This window comes from Seriola aureovittata, chromosome 1 (genome assembly GCF_021018895.1).
Source record: "Seriola aureovittata isolate HTS-2021-v1 ecotype China chromosome 1, ASM2101889v1, whole genome shotgun sequence".
In the NCBI taxonomy this organism is placed as follows: domain Eukaryota; kingdom Metazoa; phylum Chordata; class Actinopteri; order Carangiformes; family Carangidae; genus Seriola; species Seriola aureovittata.
The window spans coordinates 4,285,795-4,306,262 of NC_079364.1; the positions used below are offsets into that span (position 1 = coordinate 4,285,795).

A 20,468-nucleotide genomic window follows, 5' to 3' on the forward strand; every position below is an offset into this window, starting at 1 on the left:
TGTGCAATCACTTTGTTTATTACCTCCACCAAGGAGGTTGCGTTTTCACCCATGTCTGCTTGTTTGTTTGTCAGCAGGATTACACAAAGACTACAGAATCAATTTCCACAAAACTTTGTGGAGGGGTGGGGCATGGGACAGGGAAGAACCCATTCAATCTTAGCCCCAATCTGGTTAAAGAGGCAGATTCAGTAATTTTTATCATCACTTCCCTAAACATTGAGAGATTGAGGCATTTTTCAACTTTTGTCAATTTCTCAGGAAATAATTTTATTCATGTAAAAAATCATACATATTAATGGTGTTGACATCTATGACTTTCCAGGAATTTCTAAAATAATTTCCCTTCACATTGTAAGATCGGTCACTTTTCAACACTTTCGTGACTATAACCTGGATCTGACAGACGTGTAGGACTGTTTGGCCTTGGCAGAGGTATGCGCTCTAATGAGTGCCATTGTAATTCCCTCCACCAAGGAGGTCATTTTTTCACCTGCATCTGTTTGCTTGTTTGTTTGTTTGTTTGTTTGTTTGCCTGCAGGATTATGAATGGATTTGCACTGAACTTGTTGGTGGGATGGAGCACAGGCCGGGGAAGAACCCATTACATTTTGGGGCAGATTCAGATAATTTATTATGAATTTGATTTTTGCCCTTCTAGTTACAGTATTACACTACCAGACAAACTACAGCATCGCTCTCACAGATTGTTTGTAATCTTTCTGCTCAATAGTTACTTATAACCCTCACTGGAAGTGTGACATCACATCCTTTTCTGGGTGGAGTGCACAGAGAGTTGAGTAGACAGAGAGTTAATATAATTGAACCGTAGCCCCATCACACTTGTAATTAAAACAGCCAAATAAAGTTATGTCAATGTAATCATGACAGTGGGTTTGTTCATGGGGGCAAGGTAAATGAATACAAAACATTGACATTGAGTTAACCAATAGTAAACTCCCCTGACAGTGCTGACCTTTGAGCGAACAGAGTGCTGAAGAATCCAGAATGGAGAAAGCTACTACAGCCTAGCTGTGTTTCAGCATCCTGTTTTATTCAACTCTTGTTCTCTGGTGTAGAATACTGCTTCACTAAAGAGGAAATGGTTGTAGACAGCTATGAGACAGGAGTCAATGTCACAAGTAGGTCTTTTTAATAAACCGTGCAAAGTTATTGATAAGAACTTCTTTTCCTTCAATAACGGAAATGAAGTTCATTCCTGGGGATACAATCCACGGGGAAGTAAAAACCACAGTTCAGAGTAAATAGAGAGAAGCACAAACAGTCATTGTGACTGACTAGTGTTATCACTTCCAGGCTTGCAGATTATTTCATGGCAGAGCTGACTAGATCTAGTATTAAATCACCTTGAAGTTATACCTTTCATTACATCCTATCTGATCAAAAGTGTGAAATTCTAAACCACTGCATTGTTGCCGTCTGTCACACAGATATCAGTCAATTCAATATGGTCAGAGTTTACAATAAAACTCCACTTCACCTTCTGTATGAGGGAGAGACAAGTACGGTGGAAAGAAAGCTACAGGGTCACAGTGGCTAACGCTAACTGTATGTCTTTGAAGGTTTTCAGTCATCCAGGTCATGGTATCTCTTAGAGCTTTACAAAGGCAACTGGATTCATTTGAGGTTTTTGAAGATTTTTCACCTACCGACCCACATAATGGCTGGGTGGGTCAACAACTCTGCTCAATGACCCTCAAGTTGTTAATGACCCCACATGAATAAATGTCTGGAACTATCAATTAGCTAGCTAGAACTGAAGTAGCTTTGAGAAGTGAGAAGTGATGTCTTCAAGAACCTAAAGCAAGTACAGTTGCCTTTTCCAAACCTGTGTCAAACTGTTATTTTAAACTTTCAAGCCACCTTCTCTTCTGGATACTAAATTAGCAATTCATTTTAGGGTAACTGGTGATGTGCATTTATCAAAATGTTAAAAATATACAGTGCTATAATTGGGTGATACAGCACAGCTTTGTGTGTGCATTAGTTATAATAATAATCAGTAATTAACATAAAAGTTTTATTACATAACCACTGCTACAAGAGTGATTTTTATGAGGATGCTTACAGTTTTGCCTTGTTACAAAATTCTTCTTACCAGGTTTACCTTAGGGATTGTGCTCTTAGCTTATTAATGCATACAGCCGTTGGGCTATAATCACCTAAGTTAATTAGGGAGAGATAATTGCAGTGAGAATGTTGTTTCACTAGCGTGACTACTCTGTCATTCTCCAGCCAAATACAACTGAGGACCAGAAATAAAAAAGGAGGTTTATATTAAAAATAAAAGCTAGAGCGCTAACTAATACTAATGATAATGTTAAATTAGATAATTAAACAGTTAGGAGTACGAGAGTTTGCCTTAAAAAAAAAAAAAAAAAAAAAACACAATTCCTCATACCTACAATAAATTACAAACTACGTCACTGCCTTATAGAACAAACCACACATGATTACAAAAACAGCTGCAGTGATACAAGCTTTTCCTGATCCAAATGTAGGCAACTAACACTACTTATCAAAGATTAGGGAAAGCGGTTGGTAGAAGACGGGATGTGAACAGAGGTGTTTAGTAATGCATCACACTGCGTACATCTTTGCTTTGGAGTGAGGACAGTTATTATTCACAAGTCCACATAAAGTGAGGGCTGTTTCAAGTGTTCAACAAAAGACCAATGAGGCCATTTTCCTGGTGAGGACATTCTCCAGATGTAAACATTCATTTTACTCATCTTTGGAACAAAGTAACTAAGTACATTTGCTTAATTAATGTCCCTGGTGTCGGCCAAATACCTTCCTTCCTTTGCTCTGCAGCTTTCCTCTTGTTCCTTCTCCTGTCCTTTGTTGATTTGGACATCCAGATTCATGCAAATATCAAACACATTTGAAATGAAATGCATATTTCTAACCCAGGATTTATTAAATCTTGCTGGAAGCTCTTTTGCTAGACCTCCCTGCAGCTGCTCTTTAATTTTGGTGCATTAATTTAGTGAGCAAACACCTGCATTAGAGGTATCCACTAAAACTGTTCAATTACTTCTGAACCAGTTACCATTCTGATACACCCATTAGCCAATCAGAATCACGAATTCTCAGTGGCCATTGCACAATGAATGTTAATGTATCAGTAGTTACTGTGTGACAAGATATTTTTGGAAAGTACTTTTATAATCAGTACTTGCAAGTTTTACTTATTTCACTTTTGAATGCTGGACTTTTACTTCCATTGGAGTATTTTTATACTTTATGAACCACTGTTTGTTGCTCTGTGATACTTATTTTTGAATATATACTGCACATTCATTTTCTGATTAAGATTTAGTGAAAAGATCTCCTGGTTGAGGTCAGGTCTGACACTTAAGATTTTAATGCAACTGCATGGGGGAGGTTTTGAGTAAATCTACTGTATCAGTTCAAACCCAGCGATGCCAGTGCAGCCTACACCAAAATCTGAACAGCAGCATGAATAGCGACTTAACCACAGAAATCCTGTGCGGTACAGGGGCGGTAGAGTCCTCATATCACCCAGGAGACTGGCGGGATTAAAAATTCATCATGTTTTGTATTTGTTTGTTTTTCACAAAGCCTTAGACATGAGTAGGTCTCGCACTGTCTTCAGCCATATTTTAACACTTTATTTTCTGTAACAGCACACAGCACTGACACAACAACAGTGATATTTTCCAGTAAACAACACCTTTTAGCTCAGCAGATGACTCATCCAACTCCTTATATTTGTACCTTCGGATTTGGCGAAACACAGACTGTACAAACCTAGGGCTGTTCCGGCTTGTCATAATATTCAGTACTCAGTACTCAGCATTACTCACAACCACTACGTATTATGGATCGGTGTCGCTGTCTGATTCTGCTGTTTTAATTTACACTTGTCTGAGGCTTTCAAAGGTCTAACTGAGATCAGCAAATTTTCTCAGCCTCCACAGAGCAAACAGAGCTCTTGCAGTGGTGTTTTGTTCTTTGACTCGAATGTGTTTTTTTTTTTTTTTTATTAGACGGACAAGATGTGCCTCTGTTGGCCTATTGCTGATTGGGATGTGAAACAAAACATCCAGAACTCCTCTCTGCATGGCTGAGCAGAGAATGATCTAATATTACATTGCCAACTGTTTAATATTCTCCCATGTTCTAAGTCAGAATTTAACACCCACCAGGTTCCCACTGCTGTTAAGATTTGAAAGTATGACATGAGCAATAGGGGCTGTTTGAGTTGTCAATTTTTGACAGGGTCTCATCATCAGCACCCTGCCGTAAGAGGGCTGAAGCCTGTATCGGCATCAAGGGTCTGATGTCGTCGATCCCCACAAGGAAGCATCAAACTCAGCACAGCAGGGGAGTAGAGAGTGGCAATAAATAAATTCCCCCATACATCCTATACTATACTAACATGCTTATATGAGCATGTAAACTGTAAGAGTTCTATGCAACCATGTTGGCTAACTACCCATACTAACCAGCTAGTAAGCTAACATTGGCAACAAATAATAATTTTCTTGGTAAACATTAGTATCTTAACATCCTGTAGACTGACTAGAAGAGTTGGAGAAATATTTCACAATTATGACTGAAGGTAAAATTGGAGGCATTTGTCTGAGTCAGGCAGGGAAGAAAATTACTGATGACTTCAAGTGTTGACAAAATGCAATCCAAATGTTTTGTTTCACTGTTCAGTTAACCTGTAATTGAACAAAATGAAGTACCTCCTAAAGATCTGAAAGGGGACACAACCATGTTATTTTCTTAGCTGTCTCCACCACAAAGATCTATGATGATTAAAATCTATAAAAACACACTGGAAGTAATAAACCAAACCGAAACCTCTTAAAATACTGAAGTGTTTGATATGTCCTCCTCTCTGTGCTGTATATTTGCTTTACTGCACATGTAAGGTGCTGCTCTCTCTGCCATACCAGGGAAATGGTTGACAACCTATATTTTATAGCTAATCCTAATGACATTCTTATGGCTGCCAGTCATACACCCCTCGCTCTCTCTCTCTCTCTCTCTCTCTCTGTTATTGTAAAGTGCCCCTCAGCCCATACTGTGAGACTAACACATCAGTAGGAATACAGTTTTGCTCAGTTACTAATCTCTGCAGTACATTCCCTTTCACCTTGAAATTTATAATAATGATATTTTTCTGCTGCATTGTGAAATCTTGTCAGTATAGTTATCTTTTCTACTTTATTCTTTGTACTGATCAGCAAAGTGAAAACATTTTGCAGCCACCTTTCATGTCCACACGGGTTCAGTGTTTAATACGCCATTGATTTTAGGATCACTTTAAGTATATATGAATACACACAATATGATGCTCCATTCCTCAACTGGTGCCTGGTAGAAAATAAAAAGCTGCCAGGGATGGATAAAAGAAATTAAATTAAAAATAGATCTGCTCTCATGCATGTGTAACTACTTGCAGACCTCAGAGATCTTTGGATTTTTGGTTTGTAGTGGGTTTTGTGCTGAAATGCAGTAGATGAAATACATTAATTATTTCAAACCCTGTGACTGTGTTAAAAACATTTTTTCTGGCCCCTGAGCTTCATAAAACACTTTCAAAAATCCTGAGAGTAGCATTAATTATGCATTGTGACATTCTCTAACTTTGATCCTAACTTTTGAGATGTACAATGGTATCTCATTCTATTAGATGTAGACAATGAGATGCTGTACATGTGTTACAACTCAACAGGTGACAAGCAGAAAACCAAAGAAGTTTTCCAATCAAAAGCCTCTGCCAGTCTTTCTTCTTTCAATTTCTCCAGAGGGTGAAAAGACCCGGCTCTCTTCCCCTGTCAGGCAAACAACCCATTCTGCACTTTCTCACCCAGAGAATCTCATTCTCACCTAGCTTCACCACTTCCAGCTCGTGCCGCTGCACAGGGGTCAGACTTAGACACATTTGGTGGAGGTGGGGATTTCTTTCATATATATGAAGTCATTCTTGCAATTTTTTTCCCCAATGTAGTTGAACTAAAGCGGGATATTCAGTCACTCCATGTGTTCACTCATCTCTCTCTGCGTACAACAGGTCTTCCCGTGAAGACAAAGAGGTGTAACTGTCTATATCTATCTATTAAATTCATCTTTTTAAAAACTGGCCCCTGTCACCTCCTTACACTTCAGCTTCAACTGATAATTCAACTGCATATAGTATTGACACTTAAAATGACACAAAAGTGACCATTCAGCAGTGTCCAGAGCTCTGACTTCAAATGATATTTTGAGTGCTTTCAGCTCTGACACATCAGCTGAGATTTCTGCACTTATAAGCAGACACTTCAACGGCTTTACAGTGTGTGCACCCCCATTTACAAGTCAACTGCTTTCTGAGCTTATAGCTCACAACTGAAATTCCAGCTGCATTCCTTTGCTTACACAAAAACCTGATTCAACTTCATACAGTACGTACACTTCAACTGACAATTCATCTGCCATCAGAGCTTAGGGCCGAGTGATTCTCCATCAGGACTGGAGTGAACAATGTGCTGTCCAAAAAAGTGTTTATAGTTGTTCATAAACAGCCGCACTCGAGGGTGGAGTGAAAAGCTGGCTGTCACGGAGAGAAGGGAGACGCGACATTGTTTAAATATTGAGCTAAATACACTATAAACGTTGACATTAGCTCGTATTTTCAGACAGTCTCTCCGGGAGAACAGCCATAGTTTTGTGTTTGACTGTTCACATGAAAAGTGCCACAAATAGTTGTGTGACAAATGATAAAAGAGAGCTAGAGATACTTTCCAACTTGCACACAGCTGGCCAATCACAGTGTGACTGTCAGATTGTCACTTTTGGAAAATTAGAGACATAATGTAATCTGACATTGGAAAGGTTTGGAGGAAAGTTCATACTGTACAGAGCTGCTTCCTATGTCAGTGTAGCTCTGATGGGAGTATTCCTTTCATGTACAAATACAGTGTAATAATGTAACAAAAAGACTTTAAATAAACATAAAAAGTTGCAATTCATCTCTTTTCAAATAGCCATAAAAATAACTGCAAATATGTATTAAAAAAATCACACAAGAAAAGAAACAAAACAAATTTAATTGCATAAAGTAAACTATTCCCAAACCATGCATGTAAGAACTGCGACAGCGAAAGAAAGATGGAAGATGGAAAATGAAAGATAAATGAGATCTGGTGAAGGCAGTCACTGGTGGGAGGCTTCTGTATGTGTTTGGATGCCGTTTGCTGATCGTAGTTCACTGTGTGAGAGCTAAACTAGGCCAGATGTGGATGAGCCATTGATTGTGCAGAGCACATCAGACTTATTTTAGAGTCCTTCTGTAACCTCTGTCCCTGGAGATCTGTGAGGCAGAGATCCAGCCACAGACTGGGTGAGGGGAGGCCCGAGTGCTTCTGTCCTTGACCTGGAAATATGTGAGGACACAGTTTTTCAGGTATCAGGTGCTACATCTGCCAACAAGTGACTTTTGAGCACTTTTTTTGCTTGTTTAAAATTAATCATCCAGACATACGTGAAAAACAATGTGTTTCTGGCAAAAACAAAAAACAAGATGGTTTCTATTTGTCAACTGAATCACTGTTACGTGACATTCTCCATCTTAGCTTGAATGTGTCTTTGGCATATGTCATTTAGATTCATTAAAGATTAAACCAGTATTTATCTTAGAAATCAGTCAAGTCTCTATCTGCAAAACAGGTGACTCAATGACACAATGGTTCAAAACCTCAAGGTTGAAAAAGTCAGATAATAATAATAATAATATGCATAATATGTCCTGAAAATATCATGTTATTTATTTAATCATTACTATTCTCTTGTCTTACACTCCAACAACTATAGTATTTAACGGTGTTGTTCAGATTATACAGGATCACCTTCAGTTTATTCAGGGAACAATGATTTTACATGTTCAGGAAGTAATAAACTGCAGCTTTACTGTCTAGCCACTTATAGAAAATTGTATTGACTGGTGTTGTGACAAAATCCCTGTGAAATTCACTACAAAATGTTTCCCTGCAGTGAATGACTAAGTAGTCTTTCTCTAATGCTGGAGGAGGGTATTGCAAACTGTACAGATTTTACCTCAGGGACAAACTTTTGATTTTGCCTAATATAAATAAATTTGACTTGATGCTGTGTCAGTCTTGTCTTCAGCATGAGTTTTTTTTTGCCACTGTGCAAGCAAAGAATGGCTGAGGGAAATACTGAGAGATAACTAGATTAATTTATAACCAAACAAGCTGTAAAATCAATAGATGCTTGTGCTGTGAGAAAACAACATCACAAAGCTAAAGGTATGAATTTGAGGACTCACCAAAGTGGAACAAGTACGATAGTATCAGGCCTGCTGTACCAGAGAGTCCTGATAGTTGCCCTGCTTGCTTCCGACTTGTGGAGATGTATTTGCTGTTGTGTACGTGCGCGGCAGACGGCAGATGCAGATCGCACAGCTTCATTTTCCCTCTCTCTGTTAGCCCGTGTCATCGCTGACAGTCAGGGTGAAAAGGAATAGAGTTTTGTTGAAGTTAAGTTGAGTCATGACTTTTATCCTTCGCCGTGCATCTCCTGCTCTGACTCCTGGAGACGATCCAGCACTGAAATTGTGTGGAAGGCACTTTGCAAATTGCATTGATCTTTCCCTGGACCTGCCTCCCACCTGCCGCCCATCCTAATGCCTGGCTCACTCTCCAGCGGCGAGCCCTGAGATACGTAATGACAGCCTGAGACAGTTCTACTCACACACAAAAACCACAAACACACACATGCATACAAAACATGTGCAAGAACCACACATATATGTTAAGGGATATTCCTTGATCTAATATGATTAATGTGTTGCTTTTATTTTTTAGTATCATTCTTTTTTTAAAATCGATCACTACTGAGGCTCTTTTTTGCACAAATAAAGTTTTCTTAAGGTTTTTTGCCTTAACAGATGGGACTACAAACATGATGACCTGGGTCATGTTATCTTCAATCCTGACATAACATATTTACTCGTTATCGGTACATGGCTGACAACTGTTTCCTTGTGATCCATAGATGAAAATGTGTAAGATTCTCATATCTGAAATCACCTGTAATCTAAGTTCACCATATTGTGAACTCATCACTGATGACAGACAGGGAAATTAAAGACACAACACAGCAATCTTTCTTCCTGTTAGAGCTCCAGTGGCCTAAAGAAACCATCACCTTCTGTCAGATGGAAGCAGGGACAATATCAGCAGAGATTCAACCATGTCTGCTAGTTTCATTTCACAGGCTTTATCAAAGTACCACAGCAATAATACGTATTCTCCTACTGATCTGACGCACACACGCACATGCACACACAACAAGGAACACATTCACATGCCTGCAACCCTTCAAAGCTGTTCAAATTTGAAAATTTGAATTCCTGCAATGTATGGGCAAGCGGAGCAGAAGGCAGTGGGCAGGTTGTTTGCCTGTCAAGATTCTGCACGTTGTCTTCTTTTCTGCCATCTACCACATAATCATGTTTGTTAGGGTAACTCAGGCAAGCAGAGAGTGTTTTAGTGGGCTTTTACAAAGTCTCGAAAAAAATGGAGTCGGCTTTGTGGAGTTAATTGCCAGGGGAACCACACTATCACTCAGTGTACCTGGCTCCTAATAGGTCTCCTCAGGCTCCATGAGGCCCCTAACATGGATCTTCAGTGGCAGACATCGAGTGTTATTGACTGTCCTGGTTCCTTCGGCTTGAACCTGCAATGGCTGTCCCACTGCAGCAGCAGCAGCAGCAGCACTCAGCACTGTCACTCCCCTTCATCACACTCCTTCCCTTCTGATACACAGAGACTCAAGCCTGAATGCACAATCACGCTGAATGCCACGATGCCTCGCACACCACTGCACATGCAATACAATCAACGCCGCCATCAAAATATTTTCTCTACAACCCATCATTTACAATAACGCCAATCCGTCTCCTTGACACACCAAGAAAAACAAATAAAAAAACAAGATCTTGCAGTTGCCAAAAGTGCTGTGGTGAGGCAGCAGGACGTTCCTGTGTTGAAGTGGAGGAGTTTGGGAGAAAAGAGAGGAGTGGAGAAGAGAGGGGGTGATGTGTTGAGTTGTAGGGGAAGCCTCAATAAAATCAATCACCATCATTGCCATGTGCCAGGCGGTGATAAATAAGCAGGGCATGGTGTGGACAGCCGCCAGAGTGGATCTGATGGTGTGAGTACAGATGGCATTCTCACACCAGCACTGCCCACTGGCATACTGCAGAGTGTGTGTGTGTGTGTGTGTGTGTATGTGTGTGTGTGTGTATGTGTGTGTGTGTGTGTGTGTGTGTGTGTGTGTGTGTGTGTGTGTGTGTGTGTGTGTGTGTGTGTGTGTGCGTGCGTGCGTGCGTGTCTCGGAGACAAAGAAAGCACACAGATGGACTGAACAGCTGAGATGGATGCTAACGCTTTCGGGTACTCCATACACGCTGAAAAAGCATTGTTTGTTTATTCCAAATAAAAGGATGATTATGCTGTTTTGTTTTTTTTCAGGAGAAAGAAGAAGAAAACCTCACTCACACTCCGACACGCTCCAGCATGACTCATCATCAGTATTCAAGCTTCATATTAATCAGCACTAATGCATTTCCCTCCTAATGAGATGAGTTTATTGAGTCCTAAAGCAGTCTTTGCACTAATAAGCCGTTTACAAGCAAATCAATTATGGAAGAAAAGGACATGCATAGGCAATGTGCACAGGCACTATCAAATCAAAGCAGATGATTGTGAACATTTGAATAATCACTGGACTCAGTGATTTTTCAAGGGCATGTTTGTTGCAGTAATTAACTCAGTCAAGCTCAATGAGCGTAAGGTTAGAGGTTTTATAAGATAAATTAAAAGTTTTAATGTTGTTTGAAAAACTGAATAATTTTCCTGCACGGGAAAGTGTGCGTTGATGGAGACAAGATGCACCGAATGGAGGATAAATTCTGTTTTTTAAAGCAGCTCCAGAAAAAGAGGAGATTCTACTCTACTGATTATTTTTGAAGGCATCCTGATTGACAGGGCAGTTAAATAAAATAAACTTTGGCAATCCTTCAAGAAAAGATCTTCCAGAGGCAGTTATAGACTTAACAAACTAAAATAGTTGGTAAGTTAGTGCTGCACGTTCACTGCTGCAGACCTCCCATTGTCAGGCTCATTTCTGCAACTCTGATGCAGATCCAACCTCACTGATCAATCACAGCTCTGAAGAGACCCACTTTTGCGGTATAGTAAAAAGCGTCGCTGATTGCCATCGACTGAATGTCATCGCACTTAGCTGAGAGAATATAGATTTCCATCAGTCAGTAGGGGAATATTTCTTATTGCCACAAAATAATCTATCAAAAGTTCAAGAGGCAGGTTCCAATTAGTGCACAGGTCCATCGATTTCTCAAGGTGCGTGTGTGTTTGCATGTTTTAAAAGTGGGGGAGAGGGGTCAGGTTGAGCTTGTGCATAAAATGAGACACTGCATGGCAAAATTGTGATTCAGATTATGGGAACATAAGTGTAGTTCCATGAGACAGCATAAAGCCAGATCAGAACATGATGTCAGGTTATTTCATTCATGTAACTGCTGGTTTTAAATGACAATAGATTCTGATATGGGTTCATTACAGGTAAATGTAAGAGGATACAATGTGAAGCTATAATTCTTTTTTTTAACATAGCCTCAGATAACTTCTGTGGAGACTTCATCAAAAATCTCAGTTTACAATAAAAAAAAAAAAAAAGGGAATCTCTCTTGACACGGCTATCCCCATTGTCTTATCCCAATGTAATTTCATTTAATTCTAATGTGGCTAATTTACACAAGTTAAGTGTTATATCATTATCGCAAAACACAACAAGCAGTAAACAATTTGCTCGTAGGAAGTGAAAAGAGCAGCTGAGGCTCAGGTCTGTCTGAAATGGAAAATGTCTGTGGCTCATGAGATTTTGATATGAAGAGGTAAAAAGCCAAAAACCAAAATTGAAAAAATTCCCTCAAGGTGTTACTGAGAAATTGTTTTGTTCTATTGGAAAAATAAGGACTAATAGTTTGTACATGAACTTATGTTCATTGGGCTTTAAGGACATGAAGAAGGCGTTTCAAATATACAATGGAGAAGCAGAACCAAAGAAAAATGGAATTCATCCTCCTCCTCGGACTATGAGCATTCAGAGCATATTTCACAGGAATCTGGCCAGGAGATGTGGAGATACTGAATTTGCACAGAAAGCTGGATCCAACAGATCAGATTGTTCTGCAAGTGGAGCAGAAATCACTTCTATATGTCAGAGTAGTCATAAGTTAGGTGGGCATGATGTGCTAATCAGAAGAAGGCGGCTGTTAAAACTCCGGTGTGTCACCTTCAAAGTCCCCATTTAGTAAGTATGTGAGAAATATTCAAAAAATAAAAATCGACATTTATTTTTATATAGTATCATAAAATGCAAAAAAGTGGCTTATTTCAGGCCCCTCCTTTAGTCCTCCACTAAGTGAGCCGGATGAGTATTGCAAGAGCGTTCTGCTCTGTGCGCTTCACTGCTGCATATCATTGAGACTGAAAACTTGGAGATTAGTAGCAGGCATTTTTCTCTGGGATTGAGGAGAAGGGAAAGAGACATTTTTGTGAAAAAAAAAAAGTGATTTCAAGTTCAAGTTTCCTAAAATACATAATACCCACAATCTCAACAATGTAATGAAGTTGATCACTGATCAACAAAAGATGTGGATAGAGAATGTCCAAAATAACTATTTATGTTCACGTGTAAAATGAAAATCATCAACTTAAGTTTTATATTCAAACCTTTTATGCCTTCAGACTTATTTAAGTTTTTTATATTTTAACTTTCAAATATGCTCGTTGAAGAAGCTGCTACATGTGGTTTCGTGTTCAGGTCGGTCTGTTTTCCTCGAGCTCATGCCAGTCTTCGATTCATTAAATGGTATATTGTTTAAAAAGCTAAGCAGTGTGTGTATTGCTGCACCAAAGAAATATAAAATAATACAAGGGCAATTGTTTTTACACAAATTAATGAATTAGTTTAGCAGAATCAAGATGAAATCTGCATGGTCTGAGGTACTACAGTGAAAGGGATAGTGGGGCTCTAATCTGTCCCAGCAAGAGTTGCTGGGCAACACAACTCTGCTTGGTGACTTGAACTTCAAAAGAGCCAGGACAATTCAAAAAGAAGAAAAATGGATCAGTTGTCCACAGGCAAACCTGCTCTACTGCCAACTCTGAGCTAATTAAATAATTCTTCTCCAGACACATCCAGCCTACTCTCCACTCGACTCCAAGTATCTCAGGATATTCTGTGCGGCTCAGAAGACAGAAACTGTGGCATGCTCACCAGAGGTGTTTTCAGTGGTTGCTAATTGTCTGCTTCCCCTCAGTGATTCCAAAACCCAGCCTTGATATTTCCACGGCTGAGCTATGAGGTTGGACCTTGCAATTACCTCCTGCCTTGTAAACAAATTGTCCTCCAAGACTGTCTCCTGCCAGGAGTTGTGGAGCAGTGGAGAATTAACTACTCCATGCTCATTAGATAAAACAAGTCCGTCTTCATAGCCACAGAAACCAGCACCACTTCAGAATAGAAATGAGAAGATCTGTATTTCCAGCTGAGACGACTCCTTTTCAGAAAAGCTACCACTGATGTACATGATTACAGTAATTCTCCTCACTGATGGACCATCGCAGTAAAATCTCTAGTATAAAAACATATAGAAATCACTATATGTATATCTGAAATGTTTTTGAATATGAGAGGGATAAAACAAGGATAAGAAAGTAAAATAAATAAGTAATAAAAATGGAGACCACTTATGTGTACATTCAGAGTGCTTTTACTGCACTGGGCTGGCTGTTTAATGCAGTACTTGAATAGATGGATGAAATTAGCAGACGGCACAAGGGGAAAATGTTTTCCTAACCGTTATTGCATTACTGATGACACATGTTCTTCAGATGAACTGCTCATTACAATGTAAAAGTAGCTTTGTATCCTTAAAGGCACGCTGTGTTGTCGTTTAATTAAAGAAAAAGACTTGTGCAGGGGCTTTGTTTCAAGTGAGTAATACCTCTTAAGAAACTAACTAAGGAAGAGAGGAAAATGAAAGGAAACAATTCAAGATTTAAAGCCTTACTGTCAAATATACATACACACACACACACACATATACACATATATATATATATATATATATATATATATATATATATATATGTGTGTATGTAGAGAATAAAATAATGAAACTATAAAAGACAGGAGGAAAATGGACGGAATGAAATTAAATACAACAGCAACCAATTTCAGTGTGTGGAATTGCTGACCACACACATAGCACAACAAACTTCAAAGAGAGTGAAAAAACATGTCAGTCACCACTTGCGTTGGTTAAAGAATATCATGCTATGCCACAGTATTCCATTTTGTACCCATACAAAATGGGTTTATAACATATATGAATACCTACAGTAAAAGCTGTGTATATATATATATATATATATATTAAAAATATCTTTATATTATAAACTTTTATGGTATTAAATAAAAATTATGTCATGGTAAAGCAGAACCTGGTAAAACATGTTGCGATCATATATGTTATTGATATATATATTTTATTTATTCTGTATGCAAGTTTATTAAAACAACATACATGTAAATATTCTGTATGATTATGTGTGTTTTTCTTATTAATTTCTCATTCATTTTAAACATGTCAAGCTTTTCATTCTAGGAAAGGAGCCTCAGACTTTTGGAACCCACTGTATATAATATGAACATATATTGACAGGCTGTTGATGGAGTGCATTTATATAGCGCTTTTCTAGTGTTATCAACCCCTCAAAGCACTTTACACTACTAGTCACATTCACCCAGTCACACACACATTCATACAGCGATGGGGTTCGGTATCTTGCCCAAGGACACTTTGACATGTGGACTGGAGGAGCCGGGGATCGAACGACTGACTCTCTGGTTAGTGGACAACCCACCCAATCTCCTGAGCCACAGCCGCCATTTCGTCTATAAGCATACATACATATGGGCTACACATATATGTCAATATATGAAATAGTTTTTATTATTTCTAATAGGATTCATATAATTTTTTTTACGTTTTTATTTTATATATACATATATTTCATATACGGAAGTTCAATATATGTAATGTATGTAATACGAGGCTGAGCACAGACCTGATACCGAACCCGATAAAGACAACGTTTTTTTACCAGCGCCAACCAATAATCACCGCTGGAGAAAATTAAGTATTATTGCTGCAATATGCACTGAGCGCCCTGCTGATAAGTAGCATTCACGTCAGTAAGCGAGACAAAAAATAGTGTGCTACATTTTCAAACATTCCTCCCATAACAAATTATATAAACTGATATAATCATAATGGCACAAACATATAAATGTAAGAATAAAACATGCCACGGTATGACAGACCTGGATCCACGCTATTTCATACTATTTTTATAAAATGAGATAATGAGATATTTACATTATATGATTGTCTGCAAGCGAGTCTATAAACAAGTGCCATTTTCAAACAAGTTGCTCAGATTACATTTCAATTTTCTATGTATTTATTTATATATTTTTAGTGTCTATTTCTCACAAATTTACTACATAAGGCATAATAAAGGGAGAGGGGTTTGCATCAGGATCTATCTTGTTATGTCGTAAATATATCATTCAGGACATGGATTGATTGGGTTGCAGTAATGAAAGCATGTATAAAAGTGAACATGTGCAAATAAATTACTTTGACATCTTCAAGGTGTCTAGGCTAAGAGGAGACGAGAGAGCCGATACATTATAGCAGTGCACCATGAACGCCACATGACTGTTGTATATGTGCTGTCACAGGCCAAATAAAGGGATTCATGGGATGAGAGGCAGGTATAAAGGAGAAGAGGCTGAACAGCTACAAGTCAGTATTAGAGCCGTTTTAATCAGACACATATCTAAGACATTATTCACATTTCATTATCCACTACTAGCTGAGAAATGTTCACCCTTCCTCTGTGTGCTGAAGTGTACAAAATGCAGATGCTCGTCCTTGGGGGGGGGGGGGGGGGGTTATGGGGGGGGTTATGGTTATGAATATATGGATGCAATTGTATAGCCCGTGTCTATGTATGGATATGTTCAACATGGAAGTATTTAGTATGACAAAATGACACACTATCAATAAATAAACCCCCGCTGCCTCATGAGGGCTGAACACATGAAGAATCGCTTCAGATGTTTACAGATGAGGACTCTCTGGTGATTTCAGAAAACAAACAATGTTGACTTTCAAGAATGAACAACATTTCAATTTCCTTTTTTAAAACCTACAATTTCCATGTTATTTTCCTTTTGGCTATGCATTCTGTTTCGTAATGTGTGTGTGTGAGAGAGAGAGTTATTGTGGTGAACTGGCAGCAGAGCTGCAATTGTCAATTCACAGCAGGCTAATTCATTTCTCTGGATCACTGCGTCCTCCCTCTGTCCACCTCCCCTCTCTTTCTCCCTATCTATCTCTGTCTTTGTCCCTCCTCCGCTCCTTCCTCTCTCTCCCTCTCCTGCCTTCTCCCTCTCTTTTTTTATCATGACTTCCACTTCTCTTTTATCTTCCCTCCCCCCTCGCCCCCTTGTCAAAATAGCAAAGTAGATAAAAATTCTTCTTTTAATCAATGGGTCCTTGATTCCAGACAGAGGCAGACAAAAGCAAGCTTCTCATTTCTAGCTTGCGAATTTCAATTATGTCGGCTGAAATGACAACTGTCGCCAGCAGATTTTATCAGCTGTAGCTAGATGGCTAATTAAGCTAACGTTAGCTTCATGAGTTGGTTGAACGCTGCCCGGCTGACTTTTTTATCATGTACTTGAAATCTAGAAGCCCGTAAAATTTCTTATATATGTACTTGATGGCTACATGTGTTACCGTGCAAAAAGGTTTTCATGTTGCCAGCAAAAAGCACTGGCACATTTGTACTGAAATTGAATCTCAACAAGTCCTCCAACTGCATAGCAAACACAGAGTATACCAGTGTACCTGCCTATCATTGTCATGGTTACCATAATTAATACATGGAAATAGTCATGGTTAGGTTAGTTATCAAAACTACTTGGTTAGGTTTAGGAAAGATCGTGGTTTGAGTTGAAATACGCACTCACTATACACTATACTTTGTGTCACGTCACAAAAAAAAACATGCAGTTAAGGTTGTAGAACGGTCATGGTTACAAGAAACAACACGGCTATAGGTTTCAGACTGGAAATGAACAACGGTCTCCTGTGTCAAAGTCCAGTGTTTTGTTGACCCATCCATCCACCCCAACCTTCTCTTATCTGGTAGAGGGACTCTGTGAAAACCTTGTTTTAAGTTTATATTGAGCTCATTTCTTGTAAAGTTGTGTTTTATCAAGTTTCTTTCCATTTTTTTTTTTTTTTTTTTGTGTTTCAAGTAACCACACTGGAAACCTCAGACTGATTGTTTGGTCTATAAAAGGTCAGAAAATAGTGAAAAAAATACCCATCACTAATCCCTGAAGCCCTCTTTTACAGAGATGGCACCCTCCAGACTCTTTAAATAACAGGCTTCTGCTCTTACTACAGCCTCATGCACACAACTTTGGCATACTGTACGTGTGGAGAAATCCACAGCTCAGCAGGCCCGACGTGCCTAGTTACAGTTGTTAAGCTACGATTGTACGATCAATGTTCAGGGTAGAGGTTTAGTAAACGGTCACTTACTCCTTATTTATGACACATTTACTTACTTCATTTCTTTTATCATCAATCATCCCAGCTCTGTCAAAGTTGGCCCTCAGTGTGTTTAACCAGCATAAGCCAGACCACGTATTGCTACAGATGATTGCGCCATTTACAGGTCTATTTCAGCCTGTGTGAGCATATGTAAAAGAATTGCTGTTGTGGGTAAAGCACCCTGGGCACAGCTCCCACATTTCCGGCTGGGTTAGGGTTTATATCTGAGGACAGACAAGGGATGGAGATATCTGCTTTGGCCAGAAGATTGAGGAGATTTTAGTTAACCGCTTAGGGAATCTTTAAAGGTATGCTTTACTTTGGGATCTGTTTCAATGATTTACCAGTGTTTGTGAATGATTTCAGAAGTAGACCCTTGAAGTGGGGAATAGCAGTTAAATCTAAAACTCAAAAGACACACACAGTAGTAATTTAAAAGTCCTCCTTGAACCACATCAAACTGCATACATGACTCTGCTCATTGACCATTAACAGATCAAAGTCTTTCCACTGCCAGAGGAGACAAGCATGTTTGGCGTATGAGTGTTTGGAAGGTGGGCAGGTCACATATACCCCTCTGTCTGTGTTGCCATGACATCCAGAGATGGGAGAGCAAAACCCCTCATGTCTCTCTGTGCGATGAAGGCATTCATCACTACAGTGACATCTGTCAAGGTGCTGATTTACCACCTCCCAAATGCAGACATCAGCAGACGTTGATTTTGTTGTCATTTCGGGATGAAAAAGATATTTTAAAAATAAATCCCAGAAAAGAATCTGCATGAAATGTAACTTTTTTTTTTTTGCTACAGAGTGGAACAATTGAAATTTTTTGATTGTCAAGGTTTAAATCAGACTTTATTTTCTTGGCTAAAGGCAGTAGAAACTGAGATGTGGGGCCTTCCAAAGTACTGTGCATAATTCATACGGCACAGTCTTTTTGCTACAAGGCGAGGGCTCGGCAAATACAGGTCAAGCTTTACTTTGAGCAAAGTAACTGTGCGTATACTCCTGAATAAAAACAGCTCTGTTTCACATGGCAACTGCCAACTGTGACTTGGGAAACCTCTGATAGCATGAAATACAACCCCTTCATGACAGCACTGAAATGAATTCATCTCACAGTTGATTGATTTGTTTTTTGCTTGCAATGTTTATAATATATGCATTACACAAAAGGCATCTATGGTGACATCGCTTTGAGTCACTACTAAAAACTTTTTACAGAGCGTTATTTCTACTTCCCATAGTGTCTTTGAATGAATGAATCTGCACTAAAGACAAAAGCTGTGTTCTTCCACTAACTCCACAAACTCACCTCAGTTATTCAGTCAGACTGAGCACCAGAGAAGGAATGACACCAAAGATCAAGTGAAGCTGACACTAACAAGATCTGGTCTTGTCCACTCTTGATTAAAATCAAGATGATGAATAGTGTAAAGATTTAAGAACAGAAAGTGCTTTGAGCTCTATGGACATCATTTGTTTCATGGATTTCTGACATGATAACACCAACGTTTTGGTTAAAATTCTTAAAGGTTAAGTTTTCAGTCCTGTTTTCTTGCTAATGAGAGATATCTGAAAAAAAACTCCTTAAAAATGAATTACATTTGGTCGAATTTTAGGCCATGGGCCAAGGAATAAGTGATTACTTAATGCAGAATCTTTAAAAAGGAGTTCTAAAAGTTAAACTTTGGTTAATACAAGTTGATTTAAAATTTATAGGTTTGGTCAGTATACTCCCCAAAAAATTAACAAAGAAGAATCTTGATTCAAGGCCCATTTACCAACTCTCTCCAGACCTTTCAACCACATCTCCTGGTCTCCTACCAGTTGGGATCTGCTAAAAGCTTAAGTGTGGTGACACAGACTTAAGACTTTGTTTGTCACAGTTCATTCATAGCTATTTAGTGATTCTCTGCTTGCCTCGCCATTCCACCAACTCTCCTGTCATTTCAGATTCTGCCACTCCCACCTTACCTGCAGTAACCCCACCCCTTCCTGCATTTCACCCGATTCCCCGCTCCCACCTGTTCCCGATTCCCCAATTATCGGTCTTCGTGCCATCTTAGCTGGTACTTTCAAGCTCTGCTTCCTGCCTGTTATTGGATTTCACCGGGTGCCTGCACCTTTTGATTCATTCACCTGGTGTTTCACCTGCCTGTTGCCCACCTTCGCCCACCTGCTGTCTTCACAACATGACATTCCCCCTATTTCCTGCTCTCATCTGAATTAATGTGATTCAATGTTAACTGGTTGAAACTTTTACACTGGCTCTCTGAGTTGTGCACTTGAGTCCAGTGTATTTCTGAGCTGTGACGACATTATGCCATTGTAAACATCCATCACAGTTTACAGGCTGACATCTTGGTTCAATACTGACTTTACATACCAATGCAAGTACAAAGTTTTCATCGTTTGACTTTAAAAATCATTCTGTCCATTCTTTTTCTTCTCATAATTTCCTCATAAAGTTTCATAGCACTCAGTTATGTCACCTCTCTACCATTAACCACTCAATGGTGCATCTCTCGTTCCTGCCAATGCGCCTACAGCCCATTAAAAGATAAATTTGCCTTTCCTCTCTCACATACAATTCCCCTCTTCCAATCTTTCTACCCAGGTCTCTGGAAATGTGTTTTTGTCCCTCTCAATCCTCACTGAATCAGACTCG

General features: G+C 39.1%; 1 long non-coding RNA gene across 1 annotated transcript in view; it reads right to left on the bottom strand.

Annotated features, from left to right (window-relative positions):
• Nucleotides 1-7,074: 7,074 nt before the first annotated feature.
• LOC130171361 (uncharacterized) overlaps nucleotides 7,075-20,468 on the bottom strand; it is a 61,563-nt gene continuing 48,169 nt past the window's right edge. The window contains exons 4-5 of the long non-coding RNA XR_008828127.1: nucleotides 8,330-8,501; nucleotides 7,075-7,417 (exon numbers count right to left, since the gene is read on the bottom strand). This is a non-coding gene — a long non-coding RNA (uncharacterized LOC130171361). The remainder of the gene's footprint in view (nucleotides 7,418-8,329; nucleotides 8,502-20,468) is intronic.